General features: G+C 50.0%; 17 non-coding genes across 17 annotated transcripts; 5 read left to right on the top strand and 12 right to left on the bottom strand.

Annotated features, from left to right (window-relative positions):
• Positions 1 to 271: 271 nt before the first annotated feature.
• Positions 272 to 343, bottom strand: trnac-gca (transfer RNA cysteine (anticodon GCA)). Its single transcript has one exon. It is a non-coding gene; the product is annotated as a tRNA-Cys (tRNA).
• Positions 344 to 572: 229 nt separating this feature from the next.
• On the bottom strand, positions 573 to 644 carry trnaq-uug (transfer RNA glutamine (anticodon UUG)). The gene has a single exon. It is a non-coding gene; the product is annotated as a tRNA-Gln (tRNA).
• Positions 645 to 926: 282 nt separating this feature from the next.
• trnap-agg (transfer RNA proline (anticodon AGG)) lies at positions 927 to 998 on the top strand. The gene has a single exon. It is a non-coding gene; the product is annotated as a tRNA-Pro (tRNA).
• Positions 999 to 1,222: 224 nt separating this feature from the next.
• On the bottom strand, positions 1,223 to 1,295 carry trnaa-agc (transfer RNA alanine (anticodon AGC)). The gene has a single exon. It is a non-coding gene; the product is annotated as a tRNA-Ala (tRNA).
• A 326-nt stretch (positions 1,296 to 1,621) lies between these two features.
• Positions 1,622 to 1,697, bottom strand: trnac-gca (transfer RNA cysteine (anticodon GCA)). Its single transcript has one exon. It is a non-coding gene; the product is annotated as a tRNA-Cys (tRNA).
• A 240-nt stretch (positions 1,698 to 1,937) lies between these two features.
• On the bottom strand, positions 1,938 to 2,009 carry trnaq-uug (transfer RNA glutamine (anticodon UUG)). The gene has a single exon. It is a non-coding gene; the product is annotated as a tRNA-Gln (tRNA).
• Positions 2,010 to 2,291: 282 nt separating this feature from the next.
• trnap-agg (transfer RNA proline (anticodon AGG)) lies at positions 2,292 to 2,363 on the top strand. The gene has a single exon. It is a non-coding gene; the product is annotated as a tRNA-Pro (tRNA).
• Positions 2,364 to 2,581: 218 nt separating this feature from the next.
• On the bottom strand, positions 2,582 to 2,654 carry trnaa-agc (transfer RNA alanine (anticodon AGC)). The gene has a single exon. It is a non-coding gene; the product is annotated as a tRNA-Ala (tRNA).
• Positions 2,655 to 2,984: 330 nt separating this feature from the next.
• On the bottom strand, positions 2,985 to 3,056 carry trnac-gca (transfer RNA cysteine (anticodon GCA)). The gene has a single exon. It is a non-coding gene; the product is annotated as a tRNA-Cys (tRNA).
• Positions 3,057 to 3,296: 240 nt separating this feature from the next.
• On the bottom strand, positions 3,297 to 3,368 carry trnaq-uug (transfer RNA glutamine (anticodon UUG)). The gene has a single exon. It is a non-coding gene; the product is annotated as a tRNA-Gln (tRNA).
• Positions 3,369 to 3,650: 282 nt separating this feature from the next.
• On the top strand, positions 3,651 to 3,722 carry trnap-agg (transfer RNA proline (anticodon AGG)). Its single transcript has one exon. It is a non-coding gene; the product is annotated as a tRNA-Pro (tRNA).
• Positions 3,723 to 4,130: 408 nt separating this feature from the next.
• On the bottom strand, positions 4,131 to 4,202 carry trnaq-uug (transfer RNA glutamine (anticodon UUG)). The gene has a single exon. It is a non-coding gene; the product is annotated as a tRNA-Gln (tRNA).
• Positions 4,203 to 13,346: 9,144 nt separating this feature from the next.
• Positions 13,347 to 13,418, top strand: trnap-agg (transfer RNA proline (anticodon AGG)). Its single transcript has one exon. It is a non-coding gene; the product is annotated as a tRNA-Pro (tRNA).
• A 224-nt stretch (positions 13,419 to 13,642) lies between these two features.
• Positions 13,643 to 13,715, bottom strand: trnaa-agc (transfer RNA alanine (anticodon AGC)). The gene has a single exon. It is a non-coding gene; the product is annotated as a tRNA-Ala (tRNA).
• Positions 13,716 to 14,167: 452 nt separating this feature from the next.
• trnap-agg (transfer RNA proline (anticodon AGG)) lies at positions 14,168 to 14,239 on the top strand. The gene has a single exon. It is a non-coding gene; the product is annotated as a tRNA-Pro (tRNA).
• A 214-nt stretch (positions 14,240 to 14,453) lies between these two features.
• On the bottom strand, positions 14,454 to 14,526 carry trnaa-agc (transfer RNA alanine (anticodon AGC)). Its single transcript has one exon. It is a non-coding gene; the product is annotated as a tRNA-Ala (tRNA).
• Positions 14,527 to 14,856: 330 nt separating this feature from the next.
• trnac-gca (transfer RNA cysteine (anticodon GCA)) lies at positions 14,857 to 14,928 on the bottom strand. Its single transcript has one exon. It is a non-coding gene; the product is annotated as a tRNA-Cys (tRNA).
• Positions 14,929 to 15,000: the final 72 nt, after the last annotated feature.

Raw genomic sequence — 15,000 nt, 5'->3', positions numbered from 1 at the left:
TAGAAGTTTGCGGTTGAACACTGCTGAACGTTTTAAAAGGAAGCCACAGTGACATCTCAAGTTACCCGGATTTGTGTCGGTGACCTCTTGATCTGAATTCAAATACTCTATCACTGAGCTATACCTCCTCTTCAAGACTCCTTTAAACAACCATGGTAAACAACTGTTTATTCTACCAAAACGCAGAAACAAGGCTCGGGCTACAAGTTTCCTACTGGTGCTAGCTAAAACAGGCAACAGCAGTAACATCTGATTCACAGGGGCACCTGAAAGGGGGCACCCGGATTTGAACCGGGGGCCTCTTGATCTGCAGTCAAATGCTCTACCACTGAGCTATACCCCCATGTCGATACGTTTTCTAACCACAATGGAATACAAATGTTTAATTTTCCAGCACTTAGAAAAAAACAAGCGCAGGTTCATTCATTTCGTAGTGTTTTCTGTGGACTGGTTATATAGTTCACTGGATTCAAAGGTACTGACCAATACACATTGGACTCCACAAGTCACGTCGTATTGTGGACTCCTACAGTCTGCAATCTACTATTTGACAAGCATCTGGACACACAACGAGGTTCCACCGAGATTTGAACTCGGATCGCTGGATTCAAAGCCCAGAGTGCTAACCATTACACCATGGAACCCAAAAATGCAGAAAAAAGCTCGATTCAAATGACACATGTCGGTAAACAAACTTGTGCAGTGAGTGAGCGGTTTGTGGTTACATCATGGAACCCATGACAGACGAACGTTTCTTGATTCAATAGCAAACGTCTGCATACCAACTTGCAAAGGGGCTGACCAGTTTTTGGTTTGGCAACCGTGTTGATGAATTTGACCGAAACAAGAATTATTGACTCTTCAGTAGACTGACTTCCTTGTCTTTGCCCCGGCTTGGCGAAGCTGCAGATTTGGTTGAAGTCCGAGGCTCGTTGGTCTAGGGGCATGATTCTCGCTTAGGGTGCGAGAGGTCCTGGGTTCAAATCCCGGACGAGCCCTGCTCACTGATAATGTAGTTCCAGGTCACTTCGGGTGCTGTCTGTTTGTGTTTATTGTGTCTTCAAAACAATGCACCTTGTTTTGAGAAAGGGAGTCACGTTCACGTTTTTTGCTCTTTGCAAATCACGTGAAAGACTTTTTTCCAGTTCCAAAACGTAGACCTTAGTCAGATGTTGAAGCTACCTGTCGGCCTCGTACGGTGGCTACTAACAAAACACGTCACTGGAGAATGCGGGCATCGATCCCGCTACCTCTCGCATGCTAAGCGAGCGCTCTACCATCTGAGCTAATTCCCCTACGAGGGGCACTGGCTGAGCTATCACCGGTCCGGTCCCGTTTGAAGATCCATCCAAAGTAGAAGTTTGCGGTTGAACACTGCTGAACGTTTTAAAAGGAAGCCACAGTGACATCTCAAGTTACCCGGATTTGTGTCGGTGACCTCTTGATCTGAATTCAAATACTCTACCACTGAGCTATACCTCCTCTTCAAGACTCCTTTAAACAACCATGGTAAACAACTGTTTATTCTACCAAAACGCAGAAACAAGGCTCGGGCTACAAGTTTCCTACTGGTGCTAGCTAAAACAGGCAACAGCAGTAACATCTGATTCACAGGGGCACCTGAAATGGGGCACCCGGATTTGAACCGGGGGCCTCTTGATCTGCAGTCAAATGCTCTACCACTGAGCTATACCCCCATGTCGATACGTTTTCTAACCACAATGGAATACAAATGTTTAATGTTCCAGCACTTAGAAATATGCCTTTAAAAAACAAGCGCAGGTTCATTCATTTCGTAGTGTTTTCTGTGGACTGGTTATATAGTTCACTGGATTCAAAGGTACTGACCAATACACATTGGACTCCACAAGTCACGTCGTATTGTGGACTCCTACAGTCTGCAATCTACTATTTGACAAGCATCTGGACACACAACGAGGTTCCACCGAGATTTGAACTCGGATCGCTGGATTCAAAGCCCAGAGTGCTAACCATTACACCATGGAACCCAAAAATGCAGAAAAAAGCTCGATTCAAATGACACATGTCGGTAAACAAACTTGTGCAGTGAGTGAGCGGTTTGTGGTTACATCATGGAACCCATGACAGACGAACGTTTCTTGATTCAAAAGCAAACGTCTGCATACCAACTTGCAAAGGGGCTGACCAGTTTTTGGTTTGGCAACCGTGTTGATGAACTTGACCGAAACAAGAATTATTGACTCTTCAGTAGACTGACTTCCTTGTCTTTGCCCCGGGTTGGCGAAGCTGCAGATTTGGTTGAAGTCCGAGGCTCGTTGGTCTAGGGGCATGATTCTCGCTTAGGGTGCGAGAGGTCCCGGGTTCAAATCCCGGACGAGCCCTGCTCACTGATAATGTAGTTCCAGGTAACTTCGGGTGCTTTGTGTTTATTGTGTCTTCAAAACAATGCACCTTGTTTTGAGAAAGCGAGTCACGTTCACGTTTTTTGCTCTTTGCAAATCACGTGAAAGACTTTTTTCCAGTTCCAAAACGTAGACCTTAGTCAGATGTTGAAGCTACCTGTCGGCCTCGTACGGTGGCTACTAACAAAACACGTCACTGGAGAATGCGGGCATCGATCCCGCTACCTCTCGCATGCTAAGCGAGCGCTCTACCATCTGAGCTAATTCCCCTACGAGGGGCACTGGCTGAGCTATCACCGGTCCGGTCGCGTTTGAAGATCCATCCAAAGTACAAGTTTGCGGTTGAACACTGCTGAACGTTTTAAAAGGAAGCCACAGTGACATCTCAAGTTACCCGGATTTGTGTCGGTGACCTCTTGATCTGAATTCAAATACTCTACCACTGAGCTATACCTCCTCTTCAAGACTCCTTTAAACAACCATGGTAAACAACTGTTTATTCTACCAAAACGCAGAAACAAGGCTCGGGCTACAAGTTTCCTACTGGTGCTAGCTAAAACAGGCAACAGCAGTAACATCTGATTCACAGGGGCACCTGAAAGGGGGCACCCGGATTTGAACCGGGGGCCTCTTGATCTGCAGTCAAATGCTCTACCACTGAGCTATACCCCCATGTCGATACGTTTTCTAACCACAATGGAATACAAATGTTTAATGTTCCAGCACTTAGAAATATGCCTTTAAAAAACAAGCGCAGGTTCATTCATTTCGTAGTGTTTTCTGTGGACTGGTTATATAGTTCACTGGATTCAAAGGTACTGACCGATACACATTGGACTCCACGAGTCACGTCGTATTGTGGACTCCTACAGTCTGCAATCTACTGTTTGACAAGCATCTGGACACACAACGAGGTTCCACCGAGATTTGAACTCGGATCGCTGGATTCAAAGCCCAGAGTGCTAACCATTACACCATGGAACCCAAAAATGCAGAAAAAAGCTTGATTCAAATGACACATGTCGGTAAACAAACTTGTTCAGTGAGTGAGCGGTTTGTGGTTACATCATGGAACCCATGACAGACGAACGTTTCTTGATTCAATAGCAAACGTCTGCATACCAACTTGCAAAGGGGCTGACCAGTTTTTGGTTTGGCAACCGTGTTGATGAACTTGACCGAAACAAGAATTATTGACTCTTCAGTAGACTGACTTCCTTGTCTTTGCCCCGGCTTGGCGAAGCTGCAGATTTGGTTGAAGTCCGAGGCTCGTTGGTCTAGGGGCATGATTCTCGCTTAGGGTGCGAGAGGTCCCGGGTTCAAATCCCGGACGAGCCCTGCTCACTGATAATGTAGTTCCAGGTCACTTCGGGTGCTGTCTGTTTGTGTTTATTGTGTCTTCAAAACAATGCACCTTGTTTTGAGAAAGGGAGTCACGTTGCTATCGTGAGCTATCACCGGTCCCGTCCCGTTTGAAGATCCATCCAAAGTAGAAGTTTGCGGTTGTACACTGCTGAACGTTTTAAAAGGAAGCCACAGTGACATCTCAAGTTCCAGCACTTAGAAATATGCCTTTAAAAAACAAGCGCAGGTTCATTCATTTCGTAGTGTTTTCTGTGGACTGGTTATATAGTTCACTGGATTCAAAGGTACTGACCAATACACATTGGACTCCACAAGTCACGTCGTATTGTGGACTCCTACAGTCTGCAATCTACTATTTGACAAGCATCTGGACACACAACGAGGTTCCACCGAGATTTGAACTCGGATCGCTGGATTCAAAGCCCAGAGTGTTAACCATTACACCATGGAACCCAAAAATGCAGAAAAAAGCTCGATTCAAATGACACATGTCGGTAAACAAACTTGTGCAGTGAGTGAGCGGTTTGTGGTTATGTCACGGTGTGACAAATGGTATATGGAACTTATTCCCGTTGAAGCCGTGTTTCCGCTGGGACACTTTGAGTGTAACACCGGTCCCAGGCCTGTGTGTGCGTCTGTTGCCATGACAACCCCAAATGACCGATTGGAAACAGGTGTGGGGAATTTACCTTGGGGGTTTGAGTGAGGTCCTGTCAGCACTTGAGAGAGTATAAAAAGCAAGAGGAAGAGACTGTTGGGGTGGTTCTCTCCCGTGAGAAGTCGTTTTATCGAGTGGTTGCAGTTATTGGAGTGCGGGTGAATGAAGAGGAGAGTGTGGACTTGATGAGGGACTCGAGGGCAACAGAGGGAAAGTGAAATATCCTGTTTGCATTGGAGAGGAGCTAGGTAGTCGAGAACTGAGTCTCGTAATTGCATGTATTCGACACTGAATTGGATGTGGTTTGGAGTGTGTGGATCACGATCATAAATGTCACCGAGTGGATTGTACTGATTCATTGCCGACCTCCTGTCTCTTTCTCCATCATAAATGGTGATGTGAACTCTGCCTGTGTTTGTGAAGAAAAACATCCCGAAATACCCTTTGCAGCATTGATGAACGCGGCCCCCTCGGACAGAGACCCAAGGGTGATAGCGGGCTTTAAATTGCACGTCGTGAAGTGAAATTTCAGTGCCTAAGATTGACGTTTCCCCCACCTTATATGCTAGAAGTGGAATTGCTGTGTGTGTGGAAGATACATTCCCTTTGCCGTGCACTCTCCCTGTGCTACGCTGGTCTACTGTCAATAGTGAGAGTTCTGTGTCATTGCTCTGTTCTAACTGAGTGGATGTTGAGGAATTATCATCTGGACTCTGAATTAACCCCTCTGTTTGAGTGAATAAGAGACGAGATGCCTTGTTGAATTGTTCGTGGTCTGTCTCCGTAGAAGTCCCATTCATCCCGCTGACGTTGAGTCTGCTGTATTCCTGCAACGCAGCCGTATTGTGAGAAGTGCTCACTCCCTTCTATGCACATGAACTGTATACCTTGTGTGAAGCACCCTTTCTGTCTGCTCCAGTAGAGGTCCCGTTCAGCCCATCGACTTTGAGCCTGCTGCAACCTGGGAGCCCACCTGTGTGGGGAGAAGTGACTGTCCCTCTGCTGTGAACGTAAAGCCGGTCCGTTCTGTCTGGAATATCCACTTCATCTAGGCCAGAAGAGGTCTTGCTCAGCCTGTCGACTTGAGTCTAGGGAATTCCCGCAATTCATCTGTATCGTGAGAAGTGTTCGTCCCCTTCCAACTCATGTGAACCGTATGCTTACTTGAAGTATCCCTTCTGTCTGTTTCAGTAGGAGCCCTGTGCAACCGGTTGACTTCGAGTCTACTGTATCCTTATAGTCACCTGTGCTGAGAGAAGTGGCTGTCCTTCTGTTACGAACGGGGTTGGTACACTTTGTCTGGAGTATTCCTCTGTTCCAGTTTCTGTGCCTGTGGAGAGAGGGAGGTTGAAATTATTCGCTTACCCTGTAAAGATTCCCTCGCCACCCCATCATCAGAGTGTGAATCTGCTGTATACGTACCTGACTGACGGCCATCTGCTCCGGATCTCGTACCTGTGAAGGAAGGGAGGTTGGAAATATTTACTTACCAGAGAGACTTACCGGGCCGTTCGCCTGTTTACTGCATCTCCACCTGGGAAAGACCTACCTGACAATTTACCTGTCCACCGCCCCATTCACTACAGGGCCCGCACTGAGGAAGAGAGCGGGAGAGACCCTGGTTGTACTGTTCACCTTCGATTCCTGAGGGCAAGAAGGAAGAAGATTTTAGACTAGGATTTTCAAATTGCTTTTACTTCTAAATAAAACTTGTTGAAATTTTATTCTGTCTCCGATTTCTCCCTCTGATACGCTCCTCGAGGTGGTCCTGGTTCAGGGGTGGGCGTAGTCCGGCTTGACCCATCCCGACCTGTGACAGACTTTTGGCGTAGTCGGCAGGATCTGCCTCGAGTTGAGCGACCAGAGGTGAGATGGCAGAAGAGGGAGAGCCCGGGGTGCGGCAACCGGTCATGCCGATCTTCATGGGGGCTCCGTGGGCTCCGAAGTATGGAGGCCCGGGATCTGAGATGAGTTTGTCGATGTGGAAGACCCAGGTAGAGTACCTGGCAGGGCTTCAAGGTTTGAGCGCCCCACAGAAGGTCCAGTTTGTTCTAAACTCCTTGGATGGAGAAGCGAGAAGAGAAGTTCAGGCGGCTCTGGAAGCAACCCGAGCAACTGTCCAGGCCATTTTTGACTTTCTCACGGGACAATATGGAGACGCCACCCCGGTAGCTGTTCTGAGAACGAAATTCTTTAATTCTCGGCAAGGCCCTCGCCAATCTGTTCGGGCATTTACCCTACAGCTGCGGGAGCAGTTTTCTAGACTTACGGGGAGACAGGATCATGGCCTGGGGGGCGAAGAGGCTCTGCTCCGAGATCAGTTTTTACTGGGGTTACGGGAGGGTCCTGTGCGCCAGAGTCTGCGGGTGCAATTTCGACGAACACCGAATCTGACTTTTGAAGAGCTTCGACGAGAAGCGCTGGCCCTTGAGCATGATCATGCGGAGAATGTAGATCCCCCCAGCTGTCTAGCCACGAACGTTGGGGGCACCCCTTCGACTACTGTGGCACCCGACTGGAAGCAGGCCCTACGGGAAGAACTGAAGAGAGATGTGCGGGAACAAATGTCTGACCTGTCCAAATCTTTTATGGAGGAGCTCCGTCGAGAACGCCCCCAGTTGTCCTCTTTACCGCGGGAGCGGACTTACTCTGATGGGAATCGTCCCCCCGACCGCCGTCCATCCCGACCTTCGGGCTCTCGATTCCAGTGGGATGAACACGGGCGTCCCATCTGTAACGGCTGTGGAGAGCCGGGGCATTACTTTCGTCAGTGTCCTGCTCGACGTGCATCGCAAGGGGGTTTTTAGAGTTTCCGGCCACTGTGGGTCAAGTGGTCGGGACCCCCTCATCAGACCCCTTCCTACCTACATCTTTTAGGAGCCGCTTGGTGGGCTGTTGCCCGGTGGTGGTGGTTCAGGTTAATGACCAGGAAGTGCAGTGCCTTTTGGATACAGGCTCCCAAGTGACCCTATTCACCGAAAGCTTGGCCCATGAGTTGTTTGGCACCGAAAGTCGACCACCTGCGGAAGCTCCCTGGTTGACGCTACGTGGGGCAAATGGCCTCGACATCCCGTACGTAGGATATCTTGTGACCGATCTGAAGATTCACGGGGTTGTAGTGTCTCAGAAAGGAGTGGTGGTCGTACGAGACACATGCCTGAGGTCTCATCGTGCCCTGATTGGGATGAACGTCATTGCAGACTGTTGGGAGGAATTGTTTCGGAGTAGACCGGCTCGGGCAGTTACAACATCGGCCGGCCAGGAGTGGGACCGCATCAGGGCTGACTGCCGCCGGGTATGTCTTGCCGAACGACAGGGGGATAGGGAAAGCACGGGAAGAGTGGCCTGCCGTTACGCCTTATCCATTCCAGCTCAGAGTGAGGCTGTGGTCTGGGCCAGGTTGCCCCCTCGACTTTATAGTCCGGAAGAATGGGTCATGGTGGAACCTCACGAAGATGGTCCCAAGGTGGAAGTCGCTCGAGGATTGGCGACTGTTCGGGGGGGCCGGGTCTCAGTGCGGGTCAGGAACATGAACCCCTTTCCTGTGCATTTGTATCATCACCAACGGTTGGCCCGAGTGACCTCAGTGAGACCCCAGCAGGTTCGTGAACAGGGTGAAGTTAATTTCAATCGAGTGAGCCCGACAGTGGTCGAGGTGGCCCTGGCACGAGCTGGTCCGGAGGCGGGAGAGACAGGAAGAGGAATGCCTGCCCACCTGACGGGGGAGTCTTTACGGGGTGAAGGACTAGGTGAACAGCAATTGGGACAACTCCAAGAGTTCTTGAGGAAGTGGCAACACTTGTTTTCCACTCATGACGAGGACTACGGTTGCACAGATGTGGTAAGACATCAAATCCCAACTGGGGACGCTGCACCCAGCCGAGAGCGTTATCGACCCGTGCCCCCGACCTTATACTCAGAGGTCCGCACCCTTTTACGAGGGATGCTCGACAAGGGGATTATTAGAGAGAGCAGTAGCCCTTGGGCCGCCCCGATAGTGCTGGTTCGAAAGAAAACAGGTTCCTGGAGGTTTTGTGTGGATTACCGAAGGCTGAATCAAGTAACCAAAAGAGATGCTTTCCCGTTGCCTCGAGTTGAAGACTCTCTTACGAGCCTCACACAAGCCACCTGGTATTCCACTCTTGACTTGGCCAGCGGTTATTGGCAGGTGCAGATGGATGAGCATGACAGGGAGAAGACAGCATTCACTACCCCCTTCGGCCTATATGAATGGGACCGGATGCCGTTCGGCCTTTGCAACGCCCCCGCCACATTCCAACGGCTGATGCAGCGTTGTCTAGGCAACCAACTGATGGATACCACCCTTGTCTACTTAGACGACGTTATCGTCTACTCTCCAGATTTCAAGTCCCATCTTGAGCACCTAGAGCAAGTCTTCCGCTCTTTAGAGCGATATGGGTTGAAGCTCCAGCCAGACAAGTGCCAGCTTTTCCGAAAGGAAGTCAGATTCCTGGGGCATGTGGTGAGCGCGGCAGGGATTTCAGTTGATCCGGAGAAGGTGGTGGCAGTACAGGAATGGGCTGCGCCCAAGACGGTGCGCCAGGTCCGTTCGTTCCTGGGCTTCGTGGGTTACTATAGACGATTCATTAAGGATTTCTCTAAAATTGCTAAACCGATCAACCAGTTGCTGGGAGGTACGGGAAGAGTTCGGGGGCGAGGGTCCCCTTCGATCCAATGGGATCCAGCTTGTGAAGCCGCCTTCCAGAAGCTCAAGCAGGAACTACTACAGGCCCCGATTCTAGCCTATGCCGACTTCACACAACCCTTCACTTTGTACACCGACGCTAGCCATCTGGGCTTGGGGGCCGTTTTGGCACAGAAGCAGCAGGGAGAGGAAAAGGTAATTGCTTATGCAAGCCGAAGTCTACATCCAACGGAGAAGAATGACGCTAACTACAGTTCTTTCAAGCTTGAGTTACTGGCAGTGAAATGGGCGTTGTGTGAAAAATTCAAGGATTATTTATGGGGAGCCAAGGTACGGGTTGTTACGGACAATAATCCATTGGTACATTTGCAGACTGCTAAACTGGGGGCGGTGGAGCAACGCTGGGCGGCACAACTGGCCAATTTTGACTATCAGATCCAGTACCGGCCAGGAAGAGAACATACTAATGCCGATGTACTATCTAGGCTACCCGGTGAAGGATCGGCAGGTCAGGGACCGGTACCAGAAGCGGGATTCGACGAGGGATTGATGGTGGGAGTAGTAGAGGCACCGGGGCAAATGCCGGAGGAACCCCCCCTTGTTGGGGGTGGGACCCGCAGCGATGGAGGTTGTGGCATGGCGAAGATGGAGATGTAGCGTTGGTTCGAACGTGGCTAGAACAGAAGGCCTGGCCTGAGGGTGCGGCTCGCCGGGCCCAGACTCGGATTGTACGGGGCCTGCTGGGACAGAAGGAGAGACTCTATTTGAAGGAAGGTGTGCTGTGTAGGGCCATTCAGGACCCAGGTCGGGGCGAAGAGGTCTGTCAGATCGTGGTCCCTGAAGGGCGTTGTCAGGCGTTACTGGAGGCATATCACTCCAGGATGGGACACCAAGGGCAAGAGAGGACATTGGCACTGGTGAGACGACATTTCTACTGGCCTGGGATGGAAGGTACCACGAGGACTTGCCTTCAGAGGTGCCCCCGCTGCACGTTGTTTAAGACCAAGAAGGAGGCACGGGCACCGCTGGTCCCGATTCAGGCCAAGGCACCGCTGCATATGGTGGCCATGGATTATCTGACTTTGGGACGGCCAATGGATCGGATCCAGAACATCCTCGTGGTAACCGACTTGTTTACCAAGTACGCTTGGGCCATCCCAACTGTGGACCAAACCGCCGTCACTACTGCCAACGCCCTCTGGAGGTATGTGATCCAACCATTCGGATGCCCGGAAATCTTCCACTCAGACCAAGGAACCAATTTTGAGTCTAGGGTGATCCATGAGCTGTGCCAATTGTACGGATGCAAGAAGACCCACACGACTCCCTACCACCCCCAAGGGAACGGGGGGTGTGAAAGGTTTAATCAGACCCTATTGAGTTTATTAGGAACCTTGGAGAAGGAACAGCAAGGCCATTGGGTCGACAGGCTCCCGGCGATGGTGCAGGCTTACAATAACAGTGTGCACAGTACCACCGGTTACGCTCCTACTTACCTGATGTTCGGCAGACATGTGAGACTTCCAATGGATATGCTTCTGGGGACCACTGCAGGAGAAGAGGGAGGTAGCTTGACAGATTGGGTGCAGGGACACCACCAACGCCTCCAGTCGGCGTACGAACGAGTCTCTGACCAGATTAATCGAGCAGCGTTAAAGAATAAGAGGTCGTATGACCGGACGGCTCGAGAGGCACCGCTACTGCCAGGGGAGAGGGTGCTGGTGCGGGACAATCGCCGACAAGGGAAGGGAAAGTTGAGTGACCGGTGGGAGGCTCAGCCGTTTGTCGTCCAGCGACAGCCACACCCAGACCAACCTGTATATGCATTGCGACCAGAAGGAAAGGCAGGCCCCGAACGGGTGTTACACCGTAATTTGATTCGCCCTTGTCCAAACTATCCAAAATGTGTTGTAGAGAATCCACCGGTCGAGACGTCCGAGATGCCCCTGCTGGTAGGATGGGCGGTGATTCCCAGAGGCCTAGACCTAGGACCACGACCTGAAGCACCTGTTTCCCCACCTCGTCGGTCCCAGCGAGAGAATCGAGGTCAGCCTCCAGCTAGGTATGGAGACTGGGTGTCTGGAGACCGTTCTCGGAACTAGAACGGTTTGGCGGGGGGGTATGTCACGGTGTGACAAATGGTATATGGAACTTATTCCCGTTGAAGCCGTGTTTCCGCTGGGACACTTTGAGTGTAACACCGGTCCCAGGCCTGTGTGTGCGTCTGTTGCCATGACAACCCCAAATGACCGATTGGAAACAGGTGTGGGGAATTTACCTTGGGGGTTTGAGTGAGGTCCTGTCAGCACTTGAGAGAGTATAAAAAGCAAGAGGAAGAGACTGTTGGGGTGGTTCTCTCCCGTGAGAAGTCGTTTTATCGAGTGGTTGCAGTTATTGGAGTGTGGGTGAATGAAGAGGAGAGTGTGGACTTGATGAGGGACTCGAGGGCAACAGAGGGAAAGTGAAATATCCTGTTTGCATTGGAGAGGAGCTAGGTAGTCGAGAACTGAGTCTCGTAATTGCATGTATTCGACACTGAATTGGATGTGGTTTGGAGTGTGTGGATCACGATCATAAATGTCACCGAGTGGATTGTACTGATTCATTGCCGACCTCCTGTCTCTTTCTCCATCATAAATGGTGATGTGAACTCTGCCTGTGTTTGTGAAGAAAAACATCCCGAAATACCCTTTGCAGCATTGATGAACGCGGCCCCCTCGGACAGAGACCCAAGGGTGAGTGCGGGCTTTAAATTGCACGTCGTGAAGTGAGATTTCAGTGCCTAAGATTGACGTTTCCCCCACCTTATATGCTAGAAGTGGAATTGCTGTGTGTGTGGAAGATACATTCCCTTTGCCGTGCACTCTCCCTATGCTACGCTGGTCTACTGTCAATAGTGAGAGTTCTGTGTCATTGCTCTGTTCTAATTGAGTGGATGTTGAGGAATTATCATCTGGACTCTGAATTAACCCCTCTGTTTGAGTGAATAAGAGACGAGATGCCTTGTTGAATTGTTCGTGGTCTGTCTCCGTAGAAGTCCCATTCATCCCGCTGACGTTGAGTCTGCTGTATTCCTGCAACGCAGCCGTATTGTGAGAAGTGCTCACTCCCTTCTATGCACATGAACTGTATACCTTGTGTGAAGCACCCTTTCTGTCTGCTCCAGTAGAGGTCCCGTTCAGCCCATCGACTTTGAGCCTGCTGCAACCTGGGAGCCCACCTGTGTGGGGAGAAGTGACTGTCCCTCTGCTGTGAACGTAAAGCCGGTCCGTTCTGTCTGGAATATCCACTTCATCTAGGCCAGAAGAGGTCTTGCTCAGCCTGTCGACTTGAGTCTAGGGAATTCCCGCAATTCATCTGTATCGTGAGAAGTGTTCGTCCCCTTCCAACTCATGTGAACCGTATGCTTACTTGAAGTATCCCTTCTGTCTGTTTCAGTAGGAGCCCTGTGCAACCGGTTGACTTCGAGTCTACTGTATCCTTATAGTCACCTGTGCTGAGAGAAGTGGCTGTCCTTCTGTTACGAACGGGTTGGTACACTTTGTCTGGAGTATTCCTCTGTTCCAGTTTCTGTGCCTGTGGAGAGAGGGAGGTTGAAATTATTCGCTTACCCTGTAAAGATTCCCTCGCCACCCCATCATCAGAGTGTGAATCTGCTGTATACGTACCTGACTGACGGCCATCTGCTCCGGATCTCGTACCTGTGAAGGAAGGGAGGTTGGAAATATTTACTTACCAGAGAGACTTACCGGGCCGTTCGCCTGTTTACTGCATCTCCACCTGGGAAAGACCTACCTGACAATTTACCTGTCCACCGCCCCATTCACTACAGGGCCCGCACTGAGGAAGAGAGCGGGAGAGACCCTGGTTGTTGTACTGTTCACCTTCGATTCCTGAGGGCAAGAAGGAAGAAGATTTTAGACTAGGATTTTCAAATTGCTTTTACTTCTAAATAAAACTTGTTGAAATTTTATTCTGTCTCCGATTTCTCCCTCTGATACGCTCCTCGAGGTGGTCCTGGTTCAGGGGTGGGCGTAGTCCGGCTTGACCCATCCCGACCTGTGACAGTTACATCATGGAACCCATGACAGACGAACGTTTCTTGATTCAATAGCAAACGTCTGCATACCAACTTGCAAAGGGGCTGACCAGTTTTTGGTTTGGCAACCGTGTTGATGAACTTGACCGAAACAAGAATTATTGACTCTTCAGTAGACTGACTTCCTTGTCTTTGCCCCGGCTTGGCGAAGCTGCAGATTTGGTTGAAGTCCGAGGCTCGTTGGTCTAGGGGCATGATTCTCGCTTAGGGTGCGAGAGGTCCCGGGTTCAAATCCCGGACGAGCCCTGCTCACTGATAATGTAGTTCCAGGTCACTTCGGGTGCTGTCTGTTTGTGTTTATTGTGTCTTCAAAACAATGCACCTTGTTTTGAGAAAGGGAGTCACGTTCACGTTTTTTGCTCTTTGCAAATCACGTGAAAGACTTTTTTCCAGTTCCAAAACGTAGACCTTAGTCAGATGGTGAAGCTACCTGTCGGCCTCGTACGGTGGCTACTAACAAAACACGTCACTGGAGAATGCGGGCATCGATCCCGCTACCTCTCGCATGCTAAGCGAGCGCTCTACCATCTGAACTAATTCCCCTACGAGCGGCACTGTCTGAGCTATCACCGGTCCCGTCCCGTTTGAAGATCCATCCAAAGTAGAAGTTTGCGGTTGTACACTGCTGAACGTTTTAAAAGGAAGCCACAGTGACATCTCAAGTTACCCGGATTTGTGTCGGTGACCTCTTGATCTGAATTCAAATACTCTACCACTGAGCTATACCTCCTCTTCAAGACTCCTTTAAACAACCATGGTAAACAACTGTTTATTCTACCAAAACGCAGAAACAAGGCTAGGTCGTTCGCAGAAACGAACGTTTCTTGATTCAATAGCAAACGTCTGCATACCAACTTGCAAAGGGGCTGACCAGTTTTTGGTTTGGCAACCGTGTTGATGAACTTGACCGAAACAAGAATTATTGACTCTTCAGTAGACTGACTTCCTTGTCTTTGCCCCGGCTTGGCGAAGCTGCAGATTTGGTTGAAGTCCGAGGCTCGTTGGTCTAGGGGCATGATTCTCGCTTAGGGTGCGAGAGGTCCCGGGTTCAAATCCCGGACGAGCCCTGCTCACTGATAATGTAGTTCCAGGTCACTTCGGGTGTTGTTTATTGTGTCTTCAAAACAATGCACCTTGTTTTGAGAAAGGGAGTCACGTTCACGTTTTTTGCTCTTTGCAAATCACGTGAAAGACTTTTTTCCAGTTCCAAAACGTAGACCTTAGTCAGATGTTGAAGCTACCTGTCGGCCTCGTATGGTGGCTACTAACAAAACACGTCACTGGAGAATGCGGGCATCGATCCCGCTACCTCTCGCATGCTAAGCGAGCGCTCTACCATCTGAGCTAATTCCCCTACGAGGGGCACTGGCTGAGCTATCACCGGTCCGGTCCCGTTTGAAGATCCATCCAAAGTAGAAGTTTGCGGTTGAACACTGCTGAACGTTTTAAAAGGAAGCCACAGTGACATCTCAAGTTACCCGGATTTGTGTCGGTGACCTCTTGATCTGATTTCAAATACTCTACCACTGAGCTATACCTCCTCTTCAAGACTCCTTTAAACAACCATGGTAAACAACTGTTTATTCTACCAAAACGCAGAAACAAGGCTCGGGCTACAAGTTTCCTACTGGTGCTAGCTAAAACAGGCAACAGCAGTAACATCTGATTCACAGGTGCACCTGAAAGGGGGCACCCGGATTTGAACCGGGGGCCTCTTGATCTGCAGTCAAATGCTCTACCACTGAGCTATACCCCCATGTCGATACGTTTTCTAACCACAATGGAATACAAATGTTTAATTTTCCAGCACTTAGAAATATGCCTTTAA

The sequence above is a fragment of the Triplophysa dalaica genome, chromosome 21, assembly GCF_015846415.1.
Source record: "Triplophysa dalaica isolate WHDGS20190420 chromosome 21, ASM1584641v1, whole genome shotgun sequence".
NCBI lineage: Eukaryota > Metazoa > Chordata > Actinopteri > Cypriniformes > Nemacheilidae > Triplophysa > Triplophysa dalaica.
Note: the sequence above shows the minus strand (reverse complement) of the source record. Positions and strands in the feature narration are given on the sequence as shown.